This window comes from Bos mutus, chromosome 1 (assembly GCF_027580195.1).
Source record: "Bos mutus isolate GX-2022 chromosome 1, NWIPB_WYAK_1.1, whole genome shotgun sequence".
NCBI classification, from domain to species: Eukaryota; Metazoa; Chordata; class Mammalia; order Artiodactyla; family Bovidae; genus Bos; species Bos mutus.
In genome coordinates this window covers 129593401-129619476 of record NC_091617.1, presented here as the reverse complement: position 1 = coordinate 129619476, position 26076 = coordinate 129593401, and the positions used below count along the sequence as shown (strand labels likewise).

Sequence of the window (26076 nt, the reverse complement as noted above, 5' to 3'; positions counted from 1 at the left end):
ATTTATCTCAAAGATTGTGTATTTGGGGATGCTATCATATCCATATTTATATTAATATAAAAGTGTTTCAAAATCTTAACCATCAGAGATCTAAAATTCTTCTTTGTTGACAGGGGGTGATGCTATTGGATTTCAGAAAATTTGGCTAAATTGAAATAAGCCAATCTTGTATTTTCAGTTTCAAAATCAGGGCAATTTCCCCTTTTCTGACTTGGTGTACTTCAAATCCTAAGGATACTTCAAATCCTAAGACATGAGAACATGCAGCTACAAATTATGATCATTTACCTACCATTTTACAAGCTGGGGCTGGGAATTATTTAGCAGTGGTGCTCGGGATGCTGGTCCTAGGCTCTGAACTGCAGAATGACATCGGGGTTGACACCTGTTGAGAAGCTGGTGACATTGTTCACATGGCAGAGAATGGCTTTCACTCAAGCTCAGCTTCTAATCAGCTGCCAGGAAATGTTCATCAAAGGCTTTTTTCAATCTCTGATGCTTAAAATTTTATTTTTTACTCTTCTGTTAGCAATGCAACTATGATGAGCCTACCTGTAGTTTTCTTTGCACTTAACTACATGAATTCCTTTTGGGAATTACATAAGTAATTCCTACATAAGTACATAAGTACGTTTTTACTAAAAGAAAGAAATCCATAGAGGGGTTTTCACTTTTAAGGGAAAAGGCAAAAAATTGAAAATAGCGTTCAGCATTTGTTTTCAGGGAGCTGTTACATAGGCAAAAATGGCAATGCCAAGCTCCTTTCCCAGGAACTACACCCAACATCCCAGCATCAAGGCACCATAGCTTTGAACAGTGTCTATGAGCATCTCTGCTTTATCTCAGTTTATTTTGTGCATCCATTAGCCCCAAAGTAACTGATATTTCGCTTCATAGCATTTCAGCTTATGAAAGTTTTCATAGGAATGCTCTACTTTCAGATAGTGGGGAAACCCATATTGCTTCTGTTCCATTTTCTCTCTCTCATCTGGAAACTCGGGTGATAGGAATGTTAGACATGTGAATATGCCCCACACATCTTTCTGATGCTAGTTTCTCTTTTTCTCTCCATTTTCCCCCCTGTGCTTTAGCGTCAATGTATTCTTTTGACTTGTCTTCAAGTTCATTCATTTTGTGCTCAACAGTGTTCAATCTACTGTTAAACTTATCCAATGAGTTCTTGGTTTCAGTTCTTATACTTTTTAAGTTCTAGAGAGTTCATTTGATTTTTATTACTTTGGATTCTTTTTTTTTTTGGTAGATTCCACTTATCTGGTGGCATTTTTACCCATCTATTTTATTCATAACTTTTCCTCCACATTACTCAATATATTAATCTAAGGGCAATATTATGAGTTTTTTAAAGTATAGTTTACACTTGAAAGGCATGGATTTGAACTATACTGGTCTACTTATACATGAATTATTTTCAATAAATATACAGTTGGCCCTCGGTAGCTGTGGGTTCTGCATCTACAGGTTCAACCTACTGTGAATTTCAGACTTAACACATACGCAGAAGTTCGTTAAATCCATGGATGTGGAACCAACAGATGTTAGAGGGCCGACCATGGAGCTTGGATTATCCATGGATTTTCGTATCTGTATCAAGTCCTAGAACCAATCCCCTGTGTATACTAGGGGATGACTGTGTAACACGCATACAGTGAAATGGGAAAAGTGTTGTTATTGTTCAGTCACAAGTTGTGCCTGACTCTTCACGACCCCCGTGGACTGAAGCACACAAGGCCCCTCTATCCTTCACTATCTCCCAGAGTTTGTGAAGTGTACTAATCATTAATGCTCAGCTTGTTGAACTTTCACGTTAGTGTATATCCTTGTAACCACCACCCAGATCGAGATACATAACACTTCCAGCTCTTCTTTCCCACCCACGCAGTTCTCATTCCTCTCCCCCAAGAGAAAACCACTATTCTGATTCCAATCACCATTGATTAGTTTTACTTTTTACTGGACTTAGTATATGTTATCTTTTGCATCTGACTTCTTTCACTTAATAAAATGTCTGTGAGATTCATTTCTGTTTGTGTATCATTCTTAGTTATTGCAGTAGAATATTCCATTATATGAATAAACTATGATTTATTTATTCATCCTGTAGTTAATAAACATTTGGATTGTCTCCACTTTGGGGGCTATTATGACTAAAACTGCTATAAATATTCTTAAATGTGTCTTTTGGTGAATATACTAATTTGTCTTTAGATATATACCTAGGAGTATTAATAAAAAATTTGAGTCCAAAGGTAGCTGTATGTTTAGTTTTGGGAGAGTCTACTAAATAGTTTTGCAAAGCCAATTTTGTCGGTTATCAGTTTATTACCTCCAGGCCCGTTCTCAGTTACCTGCCCTGTTCTAACGGAGCTGGGCCCTGCCAGCATTTCTCCCTTGCCATCCAGTACAGTGTCAAGGTTTGTCAGTAGGGAGCAATGGCAGCCACCGTAGGAGAAAGAGGCTTCTCTTCTGGTTCTGATGTCTTCCTCGGCAGGTTCCTGCAGCATGTGGCAGTCAGAAACACAAAGCATATCTCCATGTGCAGCTTCCTCCAAAACCTCAGAGGTTGACTTTCCAATGTATTATTCCTGTGGGAAAATTTCCAGCTGTTTCCACAGTGTGACTCCCTTCCATGGATGACTTCCCTCAGCACCAAGAGGAAAATGCTTTCCAGTAAATTCCATCTGCATGGACCTTCAACAAAGGGCCTGCCTTGTTTTTGAGACAGGCCGTTCTTCATCATCCCGTGGGTCATGGCTACATAATCTCCAACAATGGAGATTCTCAGCCCTGTGGTAGAAGGTGAGGACTGGGACTCATTCAGCTTTGTTCCTCCTTTGGGTTCTCTGCCTCAGCCCTAGAGTCTACTCCTGACATCTGCTATAACTATATTCTTTAGGGTTATCTTTTCTCCTTACTAGGCAGTCTCCTCTTATCCTTAATAATTCTTTATATTAAAATGTATTATTTATTTTGGGGGCTGTGCTGGGTCTTTGTTGCTGTGAAGGCTTTTTCTAGATGTGGAGAGCGGGAGCTGCTCTCTCTCTAGTTGCAGTTCATGGGCTTCCCAGTGCAGTGGCTTATCTTGTTGCGGAACACAGGCTCAAGGCACACAGGCATCAGTAGATGTAGCACGTGGCCTCGTAGTTGCAGCTCCTAGGCTCTAGAGCACAGGCTCAAAAGTCGTGGTGCAGGGGCTTAGTTGCACTGCAGCATGTGGGATCTTCCCCCATCAGGGATCGAACCTGTGTCTCCTGCATTGGCAGGCAGATTCTTCACTGCTGAGCCACCAAGGAAGCCCCTTAATAATTCTTCACAGTAAAATTTCCTGTCCAAAGTACTGTGTAGTTTTTGTATCCTTAGTGTGCTCTGGCAGATACATGGATTTTACACTTCCACCAGCAGTGCATGAGAGTTCCAGTTCTTCCACTCATTATTATAAAGTTCCGTCTACTGATTCCAATAGCTGAATGATTTGTGTGTCTGTTGTCTATTTTTTTTCTGTTGTTTATCAATTATATATTCATGCTTCTTCACAGGACTAGTTATGTTTTCCTATGAAAAAAAAAAAGTGAAAGTTGATCGCTCAGTCGTGTCCAACTCTTTGCAATCCCACAGACTGTAGCCTACCCGGCTCCTCTGTCCATGGAATTCTCTGTGCAAGAATACTGGAGTGGGTTGCCATTTCCTTCTCCAGGGGATCTTCCCTACCAGGGATCGAACCTGGGTCTCCAGCATTGCAGGCAGATTCTTTTTTTTACCAACTGAGAAAGCCCCCAGTTTTCCTATACACAGACTCTTATTGCGCCTAAGAGGTAAAGAGACCCCAGATTAGGTCATTGGTCCCACAGAGTCTACCCTCTTTCCTCTCTTAAGCAGGTGAGGCTGAGGCGTGATCATCTCAATCCACTGAAGGATCGAGCTAGGTTGCAACTGGGTTTTAGTTTTTGCAAGACTCACCCTGTCTCTGGTTTACCCCTATTTCTCATGTGTGGTTTTTGATTGAGAGCCTTGAAGATCTGTCTCCTAAGGTGGAAGGCTGTAAAGAGTCAGCTCCGCCCTTCAGAAGTTCCCAACCCTGGAGCTTCCCTGGTGGTCCCATGGTGAAGCATCTGTCTTGCAGTGCAGGAGGTATGGGTTTGATTCCTGGTTGGGTAACTGGGATCCCACATGCTCTGGGACAACTAAGCCTGTGCCACAACCACAGAGCCTGTGCACCTGGCAAAAGCCCCTCGTGCCACAACTAAGACCTGATGCAGCCAAACAAATAAATAAATACATTTTTGAAAAAGACATTCTCTTAAGGAAAAAAAAAATTCCCAACCCAGCTGTCTGGATGCTGTCCCCATGGAGTTTCAAAATCTGGCAAATCTCAGGAGGAGGCAGGAACTGGGCTTGGTTTTGAGGCGGGCTGTTCCTTCTTGGGAAAGCTTTATTTTCTAAGCCCTGCGGTACTTTGGAAGATTTCAGTCTTTTAGATGCATTCTCAGGCCCAGAACTCAGCCAACGTCATGTGGAGAAAATTGGTCATGTTTTTAAGACCCCCTGTTTCCAGTTTCTCATTCTAATACCAAGTAGCCCCTAAAAACTTTACTGGTTTCTCTTTATTCCATTCGAAGTCTTCCTTCTGGGCAAAGAATGATCATCAGCCGGTGCCCCCAATTAGCAAATGTCCTTCGGGAGGGGAGAGAGCACAGCTGGAGAGCCTCATCTCATTTTGTTGCTGAAGAACTGGCCTGCCACAACCTACACATCCTACCTAGAAGAGGAAATCACCTGAGGGCGATACCTTCCTCCATGGGGTTATCCCTCTTACAAGTAGAGGCCGGAGAGCTAGCTAGCTCTCTTTCTGCCACGTGCCATTCTAAAATTTGTGTGTTGGACTGCTCTGGTGGTCCAGTGGTTGGGACCCTGTGCTTCCAAAGCAGAAACTCAGAACCCTTTTCAGATTATTTTCCCCAGCATGTGTTTCAAAATCTTGGTGTAGAATTTTCTTTTTTGACTAACTTTTATCATGTTACTACCCTGAGGCTCCAGGAGTCAAAATATGGTTCAATGGTTTTCAAACCGTAGGTCACAACCCATTTGTGGAGCATGAAATCAATTCAGTAGCTCTTGCTAGCATTTGCTCACCAAACAGAATGGAATAGATCAGAGTGCATGGCACATAGTAATAGTAAGTACTGTTTCACAAAATTTTTGTTTCATGTGTGTGTGTCTGTTCTGGTTTGCAATGTCAAACCTCTTTGTTCCTATGGGTTGCAGGCCAAAATGTTTAAAAATCGCTAGACTTTAAGTAGAGGAAGCACCAAGGGAAGAAAAATAAATGATCAGAGTGTGGACAACTTTGGGGAGAAGTTTGGCCTTGAGTGGGAAGTTGACTGATCGCAAGCTGCTCTTCTGGCTCCAGAAAACAAGAGGGACCCCATGTGAAGGATGGACAACAAGCATCAGTAAGCATAAGCATCAAAGAAGAAAGTCTTGGGAGGCCTCCCCAAATGCGGCTGAGGCAGGTGTGGTCGGTGCAGAGCAGGTAGCAGAGAGAGGTAAAGATGAGAGATGGCTGAACCTGAGCTGGGAAAGACCGTGGCAACCCTGAGAGAAGACTCTGTGTAGCTCTTGGCGTCAGATCATGGGCGGCCCAGGGGAAGAAAGGCCTTGTACTTGGCAGAGAAGAAAGGTCAGCTAAGGGGAAGAACAGGCCTGGGGGTGGGGTGAAGCTCTTCTACTAAGCCATGATTGGCACTCCAGGGTCAGCAAGAGATTAATTTGGGCCACAGGCCTGAAGGGACTAGGGCTGGATGAGTGCTAGTGTTTTCTTCACCTCTGCCCTGCTTTCCAAACACACATACACACACGCACGCACACACACACACACACCTGACCAATTGACCTGCCACCAAGGCCACCAGACACCAGAGAAAGAGTGGAGGCTCTGTGGGCGGAAGGCCCTGACACTTGGTCCACTGACTGGGTGGGATTGGGCTTGTGGTCTTCTTATGTCTAAAGCAGGGCAGGTAAGGCCTTCTGCCCTGGGCCCTGGGAGGCGTGAAAGTCATCTCTGTGCCTGTGTGAGGCACTCTGTGTGCTCCAGAGCCCGGTGCTGCTGGAACCCCCAGGGGCTGCTCTGGGCAGAGTTCTGGAGGAAGGTTGTGCCACAGTGACTTACTTGGCTGGTTCCAGGTCCTGAAGTCTGCAGCCCTCCTCCTCCAGGTTTGCTTCCTGAACCCCAAGACACCAGCTTGGGTCTGCTGTGAGACCTGGCGCTCAGCAAGGCTCAGGCAGAGGCAGACACAGGACACGCTGTGGCCCATCAGGCATGTTTGCTCTTGTCGCTGAGCAGGGAAGTTCTACTCTGGGTCACAGCTCTGATCTCTGTCCTATTTCAGGAACTATCTCCTGGCCCCATGGCTGGCCTTAGACCTCAATGCCTGAAACTTGGGCTTGAGCCCTGCCTGGGTTCTTGGACAGGAGCCTAGCCTTCTATCATGCCCCAACCACACTTGATTGGCCATAAGGTTCTGCTGGAGTTTGGGCAAAGACTTCAACTCAGACATACCTCAGTCTATAAGGTTTTCTCCCTCCCTTCTCAGCCTAGCTGATTGGTCTTTGTCCATCAAGCCCGGGTTTCGTCATCACCTCTCACAGAAAATCTGCCCTGGGTGCTTGCCCCTCCTCTGGGCTCCGTCAGCCGCAATGCCTCTCAATTCCATAACATCTCCCCCTCTGCTGGCAATTGGAGGTAGGATTATGCATTGCATTGGCACATAGTAGGTGCTATGCTGTGCAGTGCTTAGTCGCTCAGTCATGTCTGACTCTTTGTGACCCCATGGACTGTAGCCTGTAGGGCTCCTCTGTCCATAGGGATTCTCTAGGCAAGAATACTGAAGTGGATTACCATGCCCTCCCCCAGAGGATCTTCCCAAGCCAGGGATCAAACCCAGGTCTCCCACATTGCAGGAGACCTGCCTGAGCCACCAGGGAAGCCCACATAGTAGGTATACTGACAGTATTTACTGAATGAATGAACCGTCAACCCCAGGCCTCACTTTTCTGCTCAGTGACCTTATTCTTTAAAGCTCCTATTTGCTAGCAGCTGTTTGCTTTATTTCAGGGCTCAAAAAGCAGAGGAGGCAGCCCAAGAGGGACAAGTGCCCTGTTGTAAGACTCCAGTGTCAACCTGTAGTGTCTAATCTCACGCTTACAGAAACCCAGGTACTTGTGTGTTAGTACTAACTGGTTAGGTTCCATTTTAAAGGGAAACAGGTTATTAAATATTTGTGTATGAAAGTGGTACAAAGACAAACCTTTGAGGGACTTTCCTGGTGGTCCAGTGGCTAAGACTCCACATTCCCATTGCAGGGGCCCCAGGTTTGATCCCTGGTCAGGGAACTAGATCCCACACGCTGCAACTAGAAGTTCTCCTGCCTCAACTAGGAATTCTCCTGCCTCAACTAGGAATTCTCCTGCCTCAACAAAGATCAAAGATCCCACGTGCTGTGACTAAGACCTGGTGCAACCAAATAAAGAAATACAAATAAAATAAATATTTAAATATAAAAAATTTTTAAAAAGACAAACCTTTGACTCCTTTGCAAACCAGGACACACAGACCCTTGCCTTCTCCCCCAAGGCCTGTGGTAAATGGAAGGGGCAGGGGAAGAGGCAGGTCCCAGGGCAAGACTAGACTGTCAAGACGAACAGCTGTCCCTCAAGCCCCCTCCTCAATTGGGTCTTTCATTCCCTCCCAAGACGCAATAGTCTGGATGGGATTCAAACCCTCCCCCACTGCCATGGAGAGTCAGGGGATCCGCAGGGCCTTCAGGACAGCAGGTGGGGGTGGGTGCAGGGGACACAATAGCTCTCACCAAATGATGGCTTGCATCATTTGCCACCATCAGTGGGTGCCAACTGAAACCTGTGTCAGACCCTGTGCCACAGTACCGCATGAAGGACTCAGGGTAGCGAAGGCCTGGGGTGGTGAGTGAAGCTTTGAAAATAATAAGAGGATGGGTTCCAGATGGGTTTATCAGATGTGTAAAGCTGGTTCCAAATTATCATTAAGGTCTGTCTACAAAAAGAACATCCTCAAAAATGATATTGATAGGAGACTTCCCTGGTGGTCCAGGGGTTAAGACTTCACCTTCCAGTGCAGATGGTGTGGGTTCGATCCCTGGTTGGGGAGCTAAGATCTCACATGCCTCAAGAACAAAAATAGAATAAAAACATAAAACAGAAGCAGTATGGTAACAAATTCAATAAAGACTTTAAAAACGGTCCACATTAAAAAAAATCTTTTAATAAAGGACACTGGTAATCGAAACTACAGTGAGATACCACTCCCCCATCCCCACTACTAGGATGACTATAATCAAAAAGACAGATGATAACAATTGCTGGTGAGGATGTGAAGATGTGGAACACTCATACATGGTTGGTCGAATGTAAAATAGCAGCTGCTTTGGAAACCAGTTTGGGGGTTCCTCAAAATGTCAAATATAGCATATGATCCACAATTCTACTCCTAGGTATATACTCAAGAGAAATGAAAACATAAGTTCATACAAAGACTTGTACATGAATGTTCATAGCAGTTTTATTCATAATAGCCCCAAAGTACAAACCGTCTAACTGTCCATCAGCTGATCAAAGATAAAATGTGGTGTGTCCACACAACCCAATGCTATTCAATCACAAAAGGGAATGAAGCATTGCTACATGCTGCAACGTTGATGAACCTTGAAAAAATCCTGTGAAGTGAAGGAAGCTGGGTCACAAAAGACCACATGTATGATTCCACTTTCATGAAATGTCCTGAGTAGGCAAATCCATAGAGACAGAAAGTAGATTAGTGGTTTCCAGCGGCCGGTAGGAGGAGGGAATGGGGAGTAACTGTAAATGGGTTCTTTTCTTCTTCTACTTTTTTTTTTTTTTAAAGGGGAGGTGGTGTTATGAAAATGATCTGGAACTAGATAATGGTGATGGTTGCACAACTTTGTGAATAAATTAAAAACTACTGTATTGCCCACTTTAAAAGCTGGGATTTTTTGGTGTGTGAATTATATCTCAGTTTTTAAAATCAGGGGAAAATGACGCCGATGGAGAGGAGTCAGCGGAACTGAAAAAATGAAATGGATCGCGAGTGTCGCCTGTCCCCGTCCGTCGCCTCCGTCTGAACGAACTTTAGGCTCAAGAACCGACACCGAGAGGGCCTTCGGGAAACGACACTGGAGACTGGATCTAGGAAGAAACATGGCCCAGGATTCGAAGGGCATGCAGTTAAGGTGGCGGCCTGGGATCGCCTAGGACAGGGGAGGCGTCTGTAGGCTCCGAAGTTGGCCGGGCGGGAGCGGAGATTTAAAGGCTGGAGCGCGGAGGCTCTTAAAGAGGCCCGGGCGAATTCCCACTCGGCGTCCACCTTAAAGCCAGCTCCCAGGAGCCAGTGGTCGGACCCCGGTAAGTGCGCGGGGCCGCGGGGGAGGCCCGGTACGCGCGCCCTGCTGGGTCCCGGGAGCTCGGGGCAGGTGGCACAAACCTCGTGAGCCGTGCTTCCTGGGAGTCTGGGGCCCGCGGGGGTGGCAGGGTCGCGGCGCCGGGCCCGGCCCCCCCAGCGCCCACTGAGGCGGCGCTCTATTTTTAGCAGGCGCTGTTGCAATATAAGGAATGCGCGGCTCGCCAGGCGGTAGGCTGGGGCGCGCGCCGGCTGCGCGGTCGCTTTAAGGAGGCGCCGGGGCGGGGACCGGCCGAAGCGGCCGGCAGGCCGCGGGCCCAAAGCCGTCAGTCCGGCCGCCGCGGGGCCCGGAGGGCGCGGCGCTGTCTTCTGGTTGGCGCGGGCATGGAGGAGGTGGCCTGAGGCAGGAGCCAAGCTGGGCTGGAGTGCGCGGTGAGAGGTCGGGGCTGGCTGGGAGGGAGGGGACCGGCCGGGCGCTTTGTTCCGGGCGGGAGGTGTGGCCGCCCCGGGCCGGGCCGGAGGACGGCGCTTGGGGACTGGCCTTTTTCCCCCATCGCAGGCTCCAGCGTAACGGTGTGCGATCGAGAAGTCGGCGAAGATCGGGACCCCAGTGAGATGGGCCTGCTCACCACCTAAAAAGCCCCTTTCATGGTAACCGCCCTTGGGTTGCTTTTTCCTCTGGCGAGAACCCGCGGGGAGTGGGCGGCGGGTCTCGAGTGGGATGGGGAAGGGTTGGTGGTGGCTCTTTATATTTTTAGAAGGGCGTTAACGAGGGCAGGGATCTGCCGAAAGAGTTGTCAAATTAGTCTGAATGATAAAAAGCAGGCTGCTGCATTAACAGTCTTTTGCGGCGCCACGGGGCTTGGGGCTCTGGTCACTACCAGGGGCCCCGGCTCATTCATTGAATGGGACCTGCAGGGGCGCCCACTGCGTGTGGGGCACAGTGCCAGATCCTGTGCCGCGGGGAAGGTAGGGGTGCAAAGTGAACCCTGTGTGTCGGTTCTGGGATCAGGGGAGCACAGGGGCTGTGGGAACAGACAGCGTGGAGGGTCAGGGAAGGCCTCCTAAAGGAGGTGATGCATGGCGGAGCATGGGCACTGGACACCCAGATAGACTCTGTGGCTGGAGCTGAGGTCTGGGGCCAGAGGCCAGTCTGGAGAGGCAGACAAGGGCCACTTCATGCGGGCCCTGATCCCTGAGCTCTAGGATTGTCCCTCCTTACCGCCCCGACCCCCACCCCCACCCCCACCCCAAGCCCCTACTCCTAGTAAACCTCTTTGGGCTAGAATGGTTCTTGCCCCTCCAAGACTCACACTGTGTGCTGGACCTGACCAGAGAGCGTAACTGACAAGACTCAGAACTGTAGCCTCAAAAGAGTGATCTTCCTCACAGCAGGAATGATGAAGAAATCTGACCAAAAAGCCCTGAAGCTCCACTGTAATAATAGCTGCCAGCAGGGCTTTCACAGACCAGGCACTTGACGTGTATATGCTTGCTCATCATTTGACGAGACTCCAGAAGGGTCTTCTTATTACCCCCATGCAGATGGGGAACAGGGGCTAGAAAGAGTCAGTAACTTGCCCAAGATCCTATCTAGGGTCCATGTAGACCCTCAGCTCTCCAGCTCCTCTGGGGAGGGTCTGGCTGCCCTGGCTTCATGGCTCCAGGTGCAGCCTGTGTTAGGCTTTCACTCCGTTGCCTTTCACTGCTTGGTTCAAGTGTGGGGTGGTGAGCTGCTGGTATTAATAACTGACATGTGTCAGGGGCTTTGCAGCAAACAAAGCATTTTCACCATGACAATTCTTAGAGTTTCTCCTACTTCTCTTCCCGGGAAAGAAACTTGAGCTGGCTAACATTTTTGTAAATCTCCCAATTTCCTATAAATCTCATTTCCCTGCTGACTAGGGGACTGAAAATGTTTTGGGTCATGATTTTGACCCTCAGTCTCTTCTCATTCCTAGCAGCTAGTTAGCTTCTCTGTCTGTGGATTAGGGTGTAGTTTGTCCTTTCTCTGCTAGGTCAGGAGGTTTGAAGCTTTGATGCTCTGGAGTTTTGCAAGCTACAGGGTCTGCCAGCCTCTATGGGGGTGGGGTGGGTGTTGTGTAAGCCAGGAGCTCTAGCAGAAACCGCCCCTTACCCCTCTACTTCAGTGTTTCCTTATGGGAGGGGGGCGGTCAAGGCCCTCTGCTGAACACTGGTGAGGCAAGTGACAGTTGTCAGGCTGCCAGCTCCGTGTGTATTTGCCACTACTTATGTTTTCACTTGCCTAAGATATCTTTGTGACAGGTATAACTTTTATTAGCTGTAATCACAGGTATTTCACACTTTCGGTTGATCTGAGTTGTTTAGAGAAAGACAAGTCCATTATCCCTGGGGTTGGCTCCTGAGCTTGAGTGATCACGTGGAACCAGGGAAGACTTCTGGGCTCTGATGGACTGAACCAGTTCCTGGAGTGTCTGGGTTTAATATCAGCGCGATTCACAAGTTGACCAGCCTGCTGGATCAAGTAACTTCTCGGGGAAATATGACCTCCATTTTATATTTCACATCTGGTGTCATCACTGTCTCCCAATGAAATGCCCCAAAAGGAGCATGCCTCCCTGGAAGCACTTGGAAACATACCTGCTCATGAATATCATGTAGTTTTCACAAAACACACGCGTGTGAACTATATGGGAACACATTCTTGTGCAAAGTTGGGATGTTCTTAAGTGTCCAAAAAAGTGTGCATTGAGTTCCAAAGGCTCCACACCTGCCAGGCCTGGGGCAGGTATCTAACTAGCTAGAAGATATAGTTACCTTTGTATGGGGATGGGAGAAAAGAAGGATGCTTCTGCCTGCAAATAACAAAACCCAAGTAATAGTGGATTAAGCAGAGTTTAGATCTCCCAAAGATGCTCTCAACCCTGGTGTTGTCTCTGTACAGGGATGAGATATTAGTGCCATTTCCAGCAAGTTCTTGCATAGCACAGGCAGCCAAGAAGGCTGAGTGTTCAGAGCAATGGTTTTTACCTTCTTGGGCCACTACCTCTTTAATATGCCAGTGAGACACCCAGAGAAACGTTGCTTGGATGTATGAAGTTAGGCATACAGTTTGGGAGATTTGTGGATCTCTGAAAATGAGCCCTGGATCCCAGGCTAGATCCCCTGCTTCACTACTGTTCACTGAGGACCTGCTCTGAGGCTCTGACCTCCCAGCCAGGCCAGCAGGCTGTCGTGGCGGAGCCGGACGGGCATAATTCTCAGCCATGAGAGGAAGTCCATGCCCTCAGCCAGCAGATCTGTCTTGTGGAACTCTGAGAGCGTAGTGCTGCCATCCCCTCTTCAGACAACAGAGGACGTTGTTAAGGCCAGGGGGACATCCACACTGCACTCCTTGGCGTCTGCTGTGCATCCCTTGGTGCCCATCTCTAGTCTTCCAGGTAGCATTCTTGCTGCCATAATGAGGCTGGTGCTGCATTCCACCTCCCCACCCCGGCCATCTACTGAGCCTCACCACTGAGCCCAGGGTCTGTTGCCCGCTGGCATGACAGTTTTCTGCAGTCATCCGCATTGTAGGGGCCATGAAGTAGCAGTGTGTATTTAGCTTTTAAATGTCCCTATCATTGTCCTTTCGTGTTTTTTAAAATATTTATTTATTTGGCCATTTTGGGTCTTCGCTGTGGCATGCACAGCGGTGCATGAACTCAGTTGCGGTGTATGAACTCAGTTGCGGCATGTGAGATCTAGTTCCCTGACCAGGGAATGAACTTGGGTCCCCTGCGTTGGAAGGGCGGAGTCTCAGCCACTGGACCACCTCCTTTAGTATTTTTGATAGCTTTAGTCAGTGGAAACTGCTGATGGCCAGGTGGCCAAATGACAATGTGGGTTACCATTGGTTATGAGGTGACTTGCTCAGAGGGGCACATTTTCATCTACAGAGCTGGCATCTGGCCACCTAGATGGATAAAACATCGTAGTTTGGATGTGGGTTATGTTGCTAATAAGATTTTGGAGAATACAGGAAGGGATTTGGCTGTTCAGCATGTGGTAATAGAAGGAGGTGGCAGGGGATGGGAGTCCTGAGCTCTGATTCGGGCCCTCTCTGACCCTATCCACAGGGCCTTGGGAGCGTCCTGTGCTGCAGGGGCTCAGGCTCCATCTGTGACTTCTCTAGCCCGCCCTCAGGGTTGTCATGGGGATTAGATGAAATACACAGATGAGAACATGCTTGGGAGACCAGAAAGGGCGATAAGAACTAAGAGCATTATCAGTATTCAGGCAGCCTTTAGATAACAGAATCACAGACCAGGAAGGGGCCCCTGGAGCATATTTAGTCTCAATTCAGATCTAGGAGAGCATATTTCTCATAGTGGTGAGGTAAATGGTTTTTAGGCAGGACATATTTTAATAGTTACATATATACTTATTTATGTGTATTTTAAAAATAAAGGTATGACATCAAACCTATTTTTTTTAATGGCTATTTTGCTCAGATTAAGGCTAAATAAGGATTTTAAGTTAAAAACTATGCTAATTTTTAAGGTAAAGATTAAGCCAGTAATAGTTCAGTAGTAGACATTTTGGCCCAAATGGGCCCTTGAGTAGAGGCTGGGAAAATTTGTGTAGCCTTTGAGGAGCAGATCTTAGCTGGGCCCTTCTAGAGACAGGGAGGTTGCTGCCCCTCAAATCAGTTTACCCACTGGGGATTCACTTGTCCTTGCAAAGTTCTTTCCTTTCTCACCTTAACCTGTCCCACTGGATCTGTGCCATATGAACCTTGACAGTCATGCTTTTCTCCAGCACGAGCAGCCCTGCATTCTCCAACTGCTCCTCAGATGACGTGGCTTGAAGATAGTCTCTCTGGATGTCCACCCCCACTCCGGGCTGGACTGGACTAGAGGCTCTGCATTGGCCATCTCTAAGCCTCACAACAGTTTTGCTGTTAGCCCTTTACAGATGTGGAAACAGGGACTCAGAGTGGTAATCACCCCCATGGTCATGGCCTGAGAGGAGCAGAGCTTGGAAGGAGTCTCACCAAGGTCTGTTTGGTCCCGGAGGGCATGCTCCACCTCTTACACAGTGCTGCTCCCAGGACTGATAGATAACTTTGGTCATTCTGATGACACCTCCCTTCTCTCTCAGTGCTCATGGGGCATGGCTCATGGGGGTCTGGCCAGATATAGTCAGTGCTGTAGTGGAGTGGAGGCCTCATGGGGAGAGGGGACAGAGCAGTTCACACACAGGGATGCTGTGAAGCGACAGCAACCATGGAGGTGCAGGTACGGCTGGTTGATAAGAGAGGCAGAGGGACCCTAGATGGTGGCAGTTTTCCCCTTATTTCCATTAATCCTCTGGTCAACCAGGAAGCCCTCCATCATTTGCACACTTGTCATATTATGTAATTTTCAAAGATATAAAAATACAAAGGATGATATATAACAAACACCATGTATCCAAAACCCAATTGAGCAGATGGGACCCTTCTGTCTGCCCTTGATCCCTTCCATGCTAGAGGGCTTCAGCACGTCCCTGCTCAGGAGACCTGGCTGGCTGGGCCTGCCCTCAGCCTCCGACTGACTTTCAGAGCCCCTCTCCCAAGTTTCCACGTCTTGGCTCTCTTAGCTTCATGTCCCCAACAAATTCAATGAATAACCACCTGGGTCTCCATCGAGGTTGTCAGTAGATATTTTTGCTGCCTGAACTCACACTGGGGAGAGATAAGTGTACATCTTGGGATTTAACCTCTTTCAAAAAGTTCCTCCACCCACATACACACCTGCCTTGACCATCGTGGTTTCAGGCCAGACTGTGGCACATCATGTAGTCATAGCTGCCCAAACCAAACTGTGATTCAGATAGTAAATGTAAATATTTGGAAAAGAGAGGAAAAAAACAATTTTCTTATTCTAATTAGATGAAACAAACTTAACAGTTTGTTAAGCTGCTCATCTTCAAAACCTTGAGCAAAATGCATTTTATGTTCTAAAGTGCAGGACTGCTTTGAAGGAGGGAAGGTGGAGTCTGATATGGTACCTTTCTAACCCCTGACATGGCCTTGGGAAAAGAGCCTGATGCTGGGAAAGATTGAAGGCAGGAGGAGAAGGGGGCAACAGAGGATGAGATAGTTGGATGGTATCACAGACTCAGCGGACATGAGTTTGAGCAAACTCAGGGAGATAGTGAAGGACAGGAAGCCTGGCGTGTTGCAGTTCATGGGGTCACGAAGAGTCAGACGTGAATAAGCGACTGAACAACATCACCGCCGCCTTGCCGCTCTCCCTTTCCTGGAAACAAGGCTCCCGTGTGCCTGGTCCTGGGTCCTCCTCTCTGCCAAGCGTCCCAGCTGCAGAGGGGGCAGCTCTCCATGACGACAGGAGATGGTTTCTCACCCAGCTCTGCAGGCTCCTTCTTCCACCCCGGCTGACTGAGCTGCAACCTGACATGGCCCATTTGCATGTAGCTTAGGCTTGAGTGACTTCCCTGATGGCTCAGATGGTAAAGCGTCTGTCTACAATGCGGGAGACCTGGGCTCAATCCCTGTGTCGGGAAGATTCCCTGGAGAAGGAAATGGCAACCCACTCCAGTACCCTTGCCTAGAAAATCCCATGGACAGAGGAGCCTGGTGTCCATGGGGTCGCAAAGAGTTGGACACGACTGAGCGACTTCACTTTCACTTAGGCTTGAGTTAAGAGAGTTAGCAAAGCACCACTTGTAAAGCTGTGCAGAAAAGATTTTAAAACCTTCTGGAAAAGCCCTGCATTCCCCAAGCAGATTGGCTTTTCAAGGAGTCACCATTGGGGACAGATTTCAATTAGTTTTGTGATAGAACACAGGGACCTGAGGTGGTCCCCAGGTTTTCTTTACTAAGTGGTGAGAATGAGTTGAAATGTTTTCTGTCCCTGAGTTGCCAACAATGGATAACACTGTCTGCATCCTTTCCCTTGACTTGATGGAGATGCTGCAGAAGCTGGCAAAGGCTAGGACCCCAAAGACCTCAGAAGGATCTGCTTTGTTGGGGTTTCTCTTGCAATAGAAATGGTCAGAAGCTGTGCCAATGAAGGCAGTTAAGTATATTCTAAAGCTGATAACTATTTGTTTATGCAAGAATACACATACATATGTTGATGGCCTACTTTTTAAAGAAAAGTTTTGGTTTAAAAAGAATCTGCTAAGTAATATTGCATTATATATATGTACCACAGCTTCTTTATCCATTCATCTGTTGATGGCCCTCTGGGTTGCTTCCGTGTTCTAGCTATTGTAAAAAGTGCTGCAATGAACATTGGGATACATGCATCTTTTTCAGTTATGGTCTTCTCATGGTATGTTACTCAGCCATAAAAAGGAATGCATTTGAGTCAGTTCTAATGAATGAGGTAGATGAAGTTAGAGCCTAAGAAATAAGTCAGAAAGAGAAAAACAAATATGATGTTAATGCATATATGTGGAATCTAAGAAGACGGTACTGATGAACCTATTTGCAGGGCAGCAATGGAGACTCAGACATAGAAAACAGACTTGTAGACCCAGTGGGGGGAAGAGAGAGTGGGACGAAGGGAAAGAGTAGCATGGAAACATATACATTACCATATGTTAATAGATAGGCACTGGGAATGTGCTGTATGATGCAGGTAACTTACACTAGTGCTCTGAGACAACGTAGAGGGATGGGATGGGGTGGGAGGTGGGAGGGAGGTTCTAGAGGGAGGGTCATATGTATACCTATGGCTGATTCATGTTGATGTATGGCAGAAACTGTAAGTTAAAAAAAAAATTTTTTTTAAGAATCTGCTATACATACTCTATGTTAGGATGTCCCTTGAATCCTAAGTACCCAGATTAAAAGTAAAAGTATTTGTAAGCACGTGGTGCTGTGTGGAGATAGCCGAAGATGTGCTGGAGCTGGGGAGACCCATCTTCCCCTTAGAGCTGACCATTCTGGGGGGACCTGGGGACAGGTTCTTGCCTCCCAAAGCATTATATTTTCATTTCAAGGGCAAAATGTGTTTTAATTCAGTTCTGTTTGTTTTTTCTTCTTTTTTAGCCTTTAGAACTTTTAACACACCTTGAAAATTCCCCCTTTTAGATGACCCCAAGCTCACTCCTTTGTATTTTAATTCCACTGGGAATGCAGTTCCCAAGGGAGAGGCAGAGGCAAAGGCATCTTTTTTGGGGAGTACCATTCTCTCACAAGGAGGCTCAGCAGCCCAAAATAGCGTCCATCATGTTCTTCCTTCAATGCCTGCTTTATTGTAACCGGACATGATGGAAAAGGGTGGAACCACAGTCCCAAAGCCTTGGGGGCATATGTTTAAAAAAAAGTAACTTCTATGAGATATGTCTTCTGCATGGTCCCTCCCCACCCACATTCCTCAGGTTGAGATTCCCCTGGCGTCAGAGTCAGGAAGGCCTAGGCTCCGCACACAGGCTCACTCACACCCATTCTCTTCTGGAAGAGGAAGTCAGCCCCCCCCACCCCCTTGCCCTGCTGGTGCTCCTGGGGTGCTAAGACTTGGTGACCCGCGCCCCGCCCGCCCACGGGGCTCCTTTCCGCTTATCTGGGGCTGGGTGGGTGTTTCCTGCATGTTTGAGATTTTAAAGAGGAAATCAAAATAAAGAAACAAAGCCTTTGTTTTACTTCTGGGCTCAAACTGAGGGCGGCTGGAGGGATGGAAAGGGGGGAGCGGGAGCAGGTCACTTGGCGCTTCCACAAAATAACCATTCTCATAAGCACTTAACGGGGGCTTTTTTTCTATTTGGGGCTGGTATGTGTGGATAGGAGAGCTGGGTGGAGGGTGAGAGAGCCCCTGTGTGGAAGGAAGGAGGAGAGGGCCCAGGCAGGGTCTGGGGCCACCAGCAACTGGCCTCAGGCGGGGCTCAAGGCTCCTCAGTCCCTACTCCCTTCCTCAGAGGAGCCCAGGAGAGTGGGGAGGATCCTGGGCCACAGCCCCCCCTGCTGACTCTGTGTCCCCTCCCTGTCCTCTGTGTGACCTTGGGCAAGTCCCCACCTGCTTGGCCCTCCTTTGCCGTATCTGTAACAGGGACAGGGCTGCTGCAACTTACATGTCCTGGTCACACCGCCCTCCTTTCTTGTTTAATCCAGTTAGGCTGGGCAAGCTCTCATCCCACAGATGTGGAAGTGGGGAGATGCTCTCCCCAATAGTTCTTCGTTTTCCACAAAGCTTTTCTCCCTGTGGAAGCTCTCTGAGAGTATCATTTATTTTTCTTTGAAGATTACCCGTTCATCTGCAGTATTTCTGGGGATTGCAGGGTGGGGACCAGGCCCGCTGGCCATCTGGGCTCCAGAGTCAGCCGCCACGCTTTGCGTGGGTGCCCTAGGTGTGGCTTCCTCATTCCCTGAGCCCCACTGCGCCAAGGCTGTTGTGTGTAACAGGCGGTCGCTGAGGGCCTATGAGAAAGGGCCCCTCGCTCAGAATGGAGCAGAAGTTAAAACAGCGCCAGACCTCTTCCCCTGCCTGCTCACCTCCTTGGCTCTCTGTCTCCTCAAGCCTAGTTGACTGCCATTTTCCAGGGACCACTTTTCCTGGACACTTTCCTCCAGAACTTCTGAAAACTCCCAACTTCCATTATTTTTTTTATATATAAATGTATTTATTTTTAATTGTAGGATACTTGCTTTGCAATGTTGTGTTGGTTTCTGCCATTCATGAACATGAATCAGCCATAGGTATACACATGTCCTCTCCATCTTGAACCTCCCTCCCACCTCTCACTCCATCCCACCCGTCTAGGTTGTCACAGAGCACCAGGCTGAGTTCCCTGCACTATATAGCAACTTCGCATTAGCTATTTATTTTACACATCAGCCAGTTCAGTTCAGTCACTCAGTTGTGTCTTACTCTTTGTGACCCCATGGACTACAGCACGCCAGGCTTACTGTCCTTTACCAACTCCCACAGCTTGCTCAAACTCATGTCCATCAAGTCAGTGATGCCATCTAACCATCTCATCCTCTGTTATCCCCTTCTCCTCCTGCCTTCCATCTTTCCCAGCATCAAGCTCTTTTCCAATGAGTCAGTTTTTCACATCAGGTGGTCAAAGTATTGGAGCTTCAGCTTCAGCATCAGTCCTTCCAATGAATATTCAGGGTTGATTTCCTTTAGGATTGACTGGTTTCATCTCCTTGCAGTCCAAGGGACTCTCAAGAGTCTTCTCCAGCACCACAGTTTAAAAGCATCAATGTTACACATGGTAATGTATATGTTTCAATGCTACTCTCTCAATTCTTCCCACTCTCTCCTTGCCCTGTTGTATCCATAAGTCTGTTCTCTATGTTTGAGAAATAGATTCATCAGTACCATTTTTCTAGATTCCATGAAAAGTGAAAGTGAAGTCACTTAGTCATGTCTGACTCTTTGCGACCCCATGGACTGTAGTCTCCCTGGCTCCTCCCTCCATGGGATTCTCCAGGCAAGAGTACTGGAGTGGGGTGCCATTGCCTTCTCCAGGGGATCTTCCCGACCCAGGGATTGAACCCGGGTCTCCTGTATTCCAGGCAGACGCTTTAACCTCTGAGCCCCCAGGGAAGCCCCTGTCTGAGAAGTAGGTTCATCAGTACCATATTTCTAGATTCCATATAGATGCATTAATATATGGTATTTGTTTTTCTCCTTCTGACTTACTTCACTCTGTATAACAGGTTCTAGGTTCATCCACCTCATTAGAACTAACTCAAATTTGTTCCTTTAAAAAATTTTTTTGTTCCTTTTTATGGCTGCATAATATTCCATTGTATATATAGACCACAACTTCTTTATCCATTCATCTGTCAATGGACATCTAGGTTGCTTCCATATTCTAGCTATTGTAAATAGTGCTGCAATGAACACTGGGATACATGTATCTTTTTCAATTATGGGTATATGCCCAGTAGTGGGATTGCTAGGTCATATTGTAGTTTTATTTCTAAGAGTAAAACTCCTAAGAAATCTCGGTACTGTTCTCCATGGTGGCTGTATCAATTTACATTCCCACCAACAGTGCTGGAGGGTTCCCTTTCTCCACATCCTCTCAAGCATTTATTGTTTGTACATTTTTTTTGATGATCGCCGTTGTGACAGGTATGAGGTGATACCTAGTTATAGTTTTGATTTACATTTGTCTAACGATGAGTGATGTGTATTTTTTCACGTGTTTACTAGCCATCTGGATGTCTTCTTTAGAGAAATGTCTGTTTAGGTCTTCTGCCCATTTTTTTGATTGGGTTGTTTGTTTTTCTGATGTTGAGCTGCATGAACTGCTTGTATATTTTAGAGATTAATCCTTTGCCAGTTGCTTCATTGAAATTGTTTTCTCCCATTCTAAGAGTTGTCTTTTCATCTTGTTTATAGTTTCCTTTGCTGTGCAAAAGCTTTTAAGCTTAATTAGGTCCCATTTGTTTGTTTTTATTTTTATTTCCATTACTCTAGGAAGTGGATCATAGAGGATCTTTCTGTGATTTATGTCAAAAGGTTTCTGTCTATGTTTTCCTCTAAGAGTTTTATAGTTTCTGGGTTTAGCATTTAAGTTTTTAATCCATTTTGAGTTTATCTTTGTGTATGGTGTTAGGAAGTTCTAATTTCATTCTTTTACACATGGCTGTTCAGTTTTCCCAGGTATCTTTTCTCCATTGTATAGTCTTACCTCCTCTGTCAAAGATAAGGTGCCCATAGGTGTGTGGGTTTATCTCTGGGCTTTCTGTTATATTCCATTGGTCTATATTTCTGTTTTTGTGCCAATATCATACTGTCTTGATGACTGTAGCTTTGTAGTAGGGACTGAAATCAGGACTGTTGATTCCTCCAGCTCCATTCTTCTTTCTCAAGATTGCTGTGGCTTATCGGGGTCTTTTGCATTTCCGTACCATTATTCTTAACTACAGAGAAATGATGACATGGAGACTAGGCTGGGAGCCTACCCTTTTACTTGTGAAAAGAGCCATTAAAGAGCTTGTTCGAGCAAGAGGTATGCACCTGCACCCCAGACCAACACCGTGACCTTCTGCAGAACCACAGCAGGAGCTGTGGGATTGTTGTCGTCACTGTTCTGAACCTGGTCAAAGTCTACAGCCAGGCTTTCTTTCCCAATGACCAGAGCAAACACAAATGTTAATCTTTTTTCTTTGTGTTAGAACAGTGTGCACTGTTTAACTGTTCTATTAGTAGCTGTGAGGATTAGAACTGAGGTAGGTCAATGTATTTATTGAGCATCTTCTCAGTGTAATATATGTGCTGGGCTCCAGAGATACAATGGAGGATAAAACGGAGCATGGGCCCTGTCCTCCTGGAGCTGACAGTCTAGTGGGGAATATACACTGCATCATAAACAATTAAGCCACGAGTGCAGCATGCAGAGTGCTGTCAAGACAGACAACTGGGTGTCTTGGGAGGCAGAGCAGTGACCTCACCTAGTCTGAGGTGCTGGTCAGGGAAGGTAGGTGAGTGCTTAGCACTTGGTCCGGACGTGATGAACAGCCCTGGCCACAGGACTCAGCCTGATTCTGCCCCCTCTGGTTACTGCTACCCATCCAACAGTGATAGTTTTGCACAGAGAGGTTTATACATTAATTTGTCAGGGTCACACAGCTAGAGGGTGGCACAGCCAGAATTCCAAACTGGGCCTGTTGGACTCATTCCCGTGTTTCTAACATCTGCTCTGCCTCCAGTTTTACCTCCTGGGCTCATCCTTGTCAGATGGGATGAGGCTCTGCAGTTTCTGCCTTTCTCTGCACCCCAAAATAAGCCACCTACGGGTTGTGGGTGGTGCTCATTCCTTGGGTCATCAGGAATAAAATGTGCTTCCTTGTTGAGCCCTGGCATGCCTTCACAGCAGGAGTGGTGGTCTTGCATCCCACTGGGTGGCCGGGGTCTCGCTATAGTCTCCCTACTGATCACCTCGCAGGCCAATGGAGGTGATCCAAAGGCAGCCCCTTCGTTCCCTTCCAGCCCCATCCTGAGTGCTTCAGGGCAGCCTGGAGAGCAGCCCTGAATGGCCCCAGCCACCCTTCTCCGCAATTCGGTGGAGGGGACCCTGGCAAGAGTTCCCACAACATAGTGATGACAACGATGATGATGACAGTAATAAACACCTCACGTGCCAGGCGCTGTTCTAAGCACTTGTGTATATTGGCTCATTCCATCCTCAGAACAACCCTGTGAGGTGGATACTGTTGTTAACAGGTGAGAAAGCTGAGGCGCACGTGGGTGGAGCGATTTGCCTATGGTCACACACGAAGCGGGGCTTCCTAGTGGTAAAGAACCACCTGCCAGTGCAGGAGGCATAAGAGATGTGGGTTTGGTCCCTGAGCTGGGAAAATCCCCTGGAGAAGGAAATGGTAGCGCACTCCAGTATTCTTGCCTGGAGAATCCCATGGACAGAGGAGCCTGGCAGGCTCCAGTCCATAGGGTCGCAAAGAGTCAGACACAACTGAAGTGAGTTCGCACCAGCCAAATTCGCACATGTAGCCAAGGGGGCAGATGCTTTGACTCACAGCTTTTTATAAACGTGCCATATGTAGAAGAAAGAGAGGTAGGCAGCCAGCCCCCCCCCCCCACCCCCCAGCCAATGAAAGCTTCTAGGTGGCTCCTGCTGCTTGGGAACTGAGTGGGCCTGCCCACTCTGCCCTTTGCTCTCTGTCCATCCCGGGCTTGAGGTCCAGCCTGGCCAGGAGGACAGGGAAGATGCAGCTGCTCTTTAGGTCTGGGGAAAGAGATTGAAAAGTGGTCTCCTGCCCTTTCAGAGTTTGGCAGGGTCCTTGAGAAGTCCGCCTTCCTCACCTCCAGCCAAGTTCAGGCCTTCAGACCCAGGGAGCTGGACCCTCCCCCGGTCCTGCCTCCCTGGCCTTTCCCTTTGCCCAGGAACACCACCCCCCGCCGCCTCCCAGGGCGCTCATTGCCATGCCCGCCTCGCGTTCAGAAAGTCTCCCCTTTGTTTTGCTCCAGCCCTTCTCTCTACAGTCTGCTCGCTCGTCTAGAATGGGGGTTGGATCACCTCTCCTCACCTCAGGGATGTGCCTCAATCCTGTTTCTTTCTCATTTTTGGTTGAACATAAAATTTTTCACGTTTTTCATTTATGGTGTTTAACATTTTGTATATACATGATGGAAAGAAATCAAAGCAATAGTCAATTTTGAATGTGCCTCTCTGCCCTCCTCCACCTCAGGCTCTGCCAAGCTTTGGGGTGGTTGCGTGTGCCACCCCTCTGCCCTTCCCAGCTAAAGATGGCCAGACTGGAGAGTCGCCGAGCTGAGCACTCCCTACTGCTGCTCCTTGGTGTGATGGTCACTTCCTTTAATCTGTGCTTAGTCACTCAGTCCTATCCAACTCTTTGCAACCCCATGACCTGTAGCCCCCACCAGGCTCCTCTGTCTGTGGGAATTCTGCAGCCAAGAATACTGGAGTGGGTTGCCATGTACTTCTTCAGGGGATCTTCACAACCCAGGGGTTGAACCCAGGTCTCTCTCATTGAAGGCGTATTCTTTACCATCTGAGCCACAAGGGAAGCCCAAGAATACTGGTGTGGGTACCCTGTCCCTTCTCCAGGGAATCTTCCCCATCCAGGAATAGAACCGGAATCTCCTGCATTGAGGGCGGATTCTTAACCAGCTGAACTACCAGGGAAGCCCTTCCTTTAACCTCACACCAAAGTCAAGACCAAAAGCCAGGCCAGGCCAAGGCAGTGCAAAAGGTTATCTGCCTTGGAGCGGCCACACCACTCAGTGCTGGCCTGCTCAGGGTGGCCAGGGTAGCAGCAGGTGCCCTTATGGGCTGGGGTCCCCCAGGAGGGTGATTTGTTTGTCTTGTACAGTGTATACAACTTTTTAATTGGTGCATGTGTGCTAAGTCACTTCAGTCATTGTCCAGCTCTTTGCAACCCTTTGGACTGTAGCCTGCCAGTCTCCTCTGTCCATGAGATTCTCCAGGCCAGATACTGGAGTGGGTTGCTATTTCCTCCGCCTGGGGATCTTCCTGAAGTAAGTGAGTAAGTGAAGTCGCTCAGTTGTGTCCCGCTCTTTGTGACCCCATGGACTGTTGCCTACAAGGCTCCTCTGTCCATGGGATTTTCCAGGCAATAGTACTGGAGTGGATAGTAATCAAATCCTCATCACTCTCTTACGTCTCCTGCATTAGGAGGTGGGTTCTTTACCACTAGCACCACCTGGGAAGCCAACATTTAAAAAAAATGAGTTTACATAAAAATTCAGATATCTGGCTACTCTTAAAAAATTTGGACTCTCTGGTAACCCTGTTGCAGACATGCTCCTGTCATGACAGTCAGCTGGTGGAGGCTGCCAGAGGTCTCCTGTTTACCCCGGGCCCCACTGCTCCCCATTGCCTGTCTCTGCCCCCTTCTCCCATTTATCCACCTCGCCTCTGCCTACATGTGAGTTTGGGGTATCCATTTGTCTCCCGAGCTCCTCTTTCTGCTACTGCGGGATAAAGCAGTTCAGATGGTGGGTCAGCCAGGATGTGGGAGGGTGGGGTTTAACAACTCAGCCCTGACAAGGAGCATCCATCTCAGAGGCAAGGGGCTGCTGACACAAAGGGAGGCCTGCTCCCCGCACCCAGGCCTTCCCTTTGCTGTCACTGTGCCTGCCCTTCTCCTGGGCCACTCGCCTCCTGGGCTGGTGGGAGGCCCTGGGTTCTGTGAGGCAGCAGCTCTAGGCTGGGTCATCCCTGAGGGATGGCCTGTGAAGTTGTGCCCCAGTTAGCACACACTCCACTCAAGAGAAAGATAGTGACCTTGAGATAAGGAATATGAGGTCCAGCCTATAGCTCCCCAGCCCCGCTCTAGTGGGGAAAATGTGATAATAAAACAACTCCTGGCTCGTTGATTTGAAGGGAGAAGAGTGAGTGTGGCGGTGCAGCTGAGAAGGGAACTCGTGGTCACTTGCAGATGGAGATGCATGGCCTAGACAACCTCGGGGACCTCAGGGGCTAAACAGAGCCCTGTCAGTGAGGTGGCCATGATGAGTCAAATGGAATAGTGGCCGCAAAGCCCTCTGGCTGCCACCTGGCCAGCACTCCAGGTTGTCACAGGCAAGGTGGCTCAGTGGAAGGTGACCTGGGGAGTAAGAGAGGCCAGGGAGGAAGGGGTGGCTTTGGGAGGCTGGGAGACAGGGTGGCTGTTCCTCAGAGGGAATGTTTTCACAGGCAGGGAAGGTAAAAAGGCAGTACAGGCAGATAGCATTCATTTGCAGACTCCCTGACAGGTTAGCACTGCCTCTGTCCCTAAGGATGCAGATACTGGGGCAGTTCAGGTGGGCCTGTGGGAAGAGCTTCCAGCTCCCATGGCGGGTTTTCTAGGAGCACCGTGCCCGGGATTGGGTGAGGGATGACAGCACTGGAGTCGGCGGGTGACAGCGCTGGAGTTGGGGAGGCCAGCACTGGTGGAGGGCAGGCGACAAGGCAGAGCCAGCCACTGAGGGAGACGTGCCACCAGGCCTTGGCCTGAGATTCAAGCAAGGTAAAGGGATGTTGGAGCGGATGGGGGAGGCAGAGGACAGAGGGCCAGGGCAGAGGGCGGGAGAAGGGGCCTGTGGGGGTTGAGCCGGACCAGCCCAGGAGGAGATGTGAAGATGCTGGGGGCTCACAGGAGCCCTTGCTCCAGACGTGGCCTGAGAGGGCAG

The 26076-nt window shown here is 48.3% G+C and overlaps 1 protein-coding gene across 7 annotated transcripts in view; it reads left to right on the top strand.

The window, feature by feature from the left end:
• The first annotated feature begins 9090 nt into the window (after positions 1-9090).
• MRAS (muscle RAS oncogene homolog) overlaps positions 9091-26076 on the top strand; it is a 71910-nt gene continuing 54924 nt past the window's right edge. Inside the window, exons 1-3 of one of the 7 annotated variants that reach the window (XM_070375682.1) lie at positions 9647-9898; positions 10026-10117; positions 25754-25913. The gene's annotated coding sequence lies outside the window, so the exon portion shown is untranslated. Of the gene's footprint in view, positions 9472-9646; positions 9906-10025; positions 10118-25753; positions 25914-26076 lie in introns of those variants that run through there. The other 6 variants (XM_070375674.1, XM_070375685.1, XM_070375658.1 and 3 more) reach the window with 6 other exon arrangements.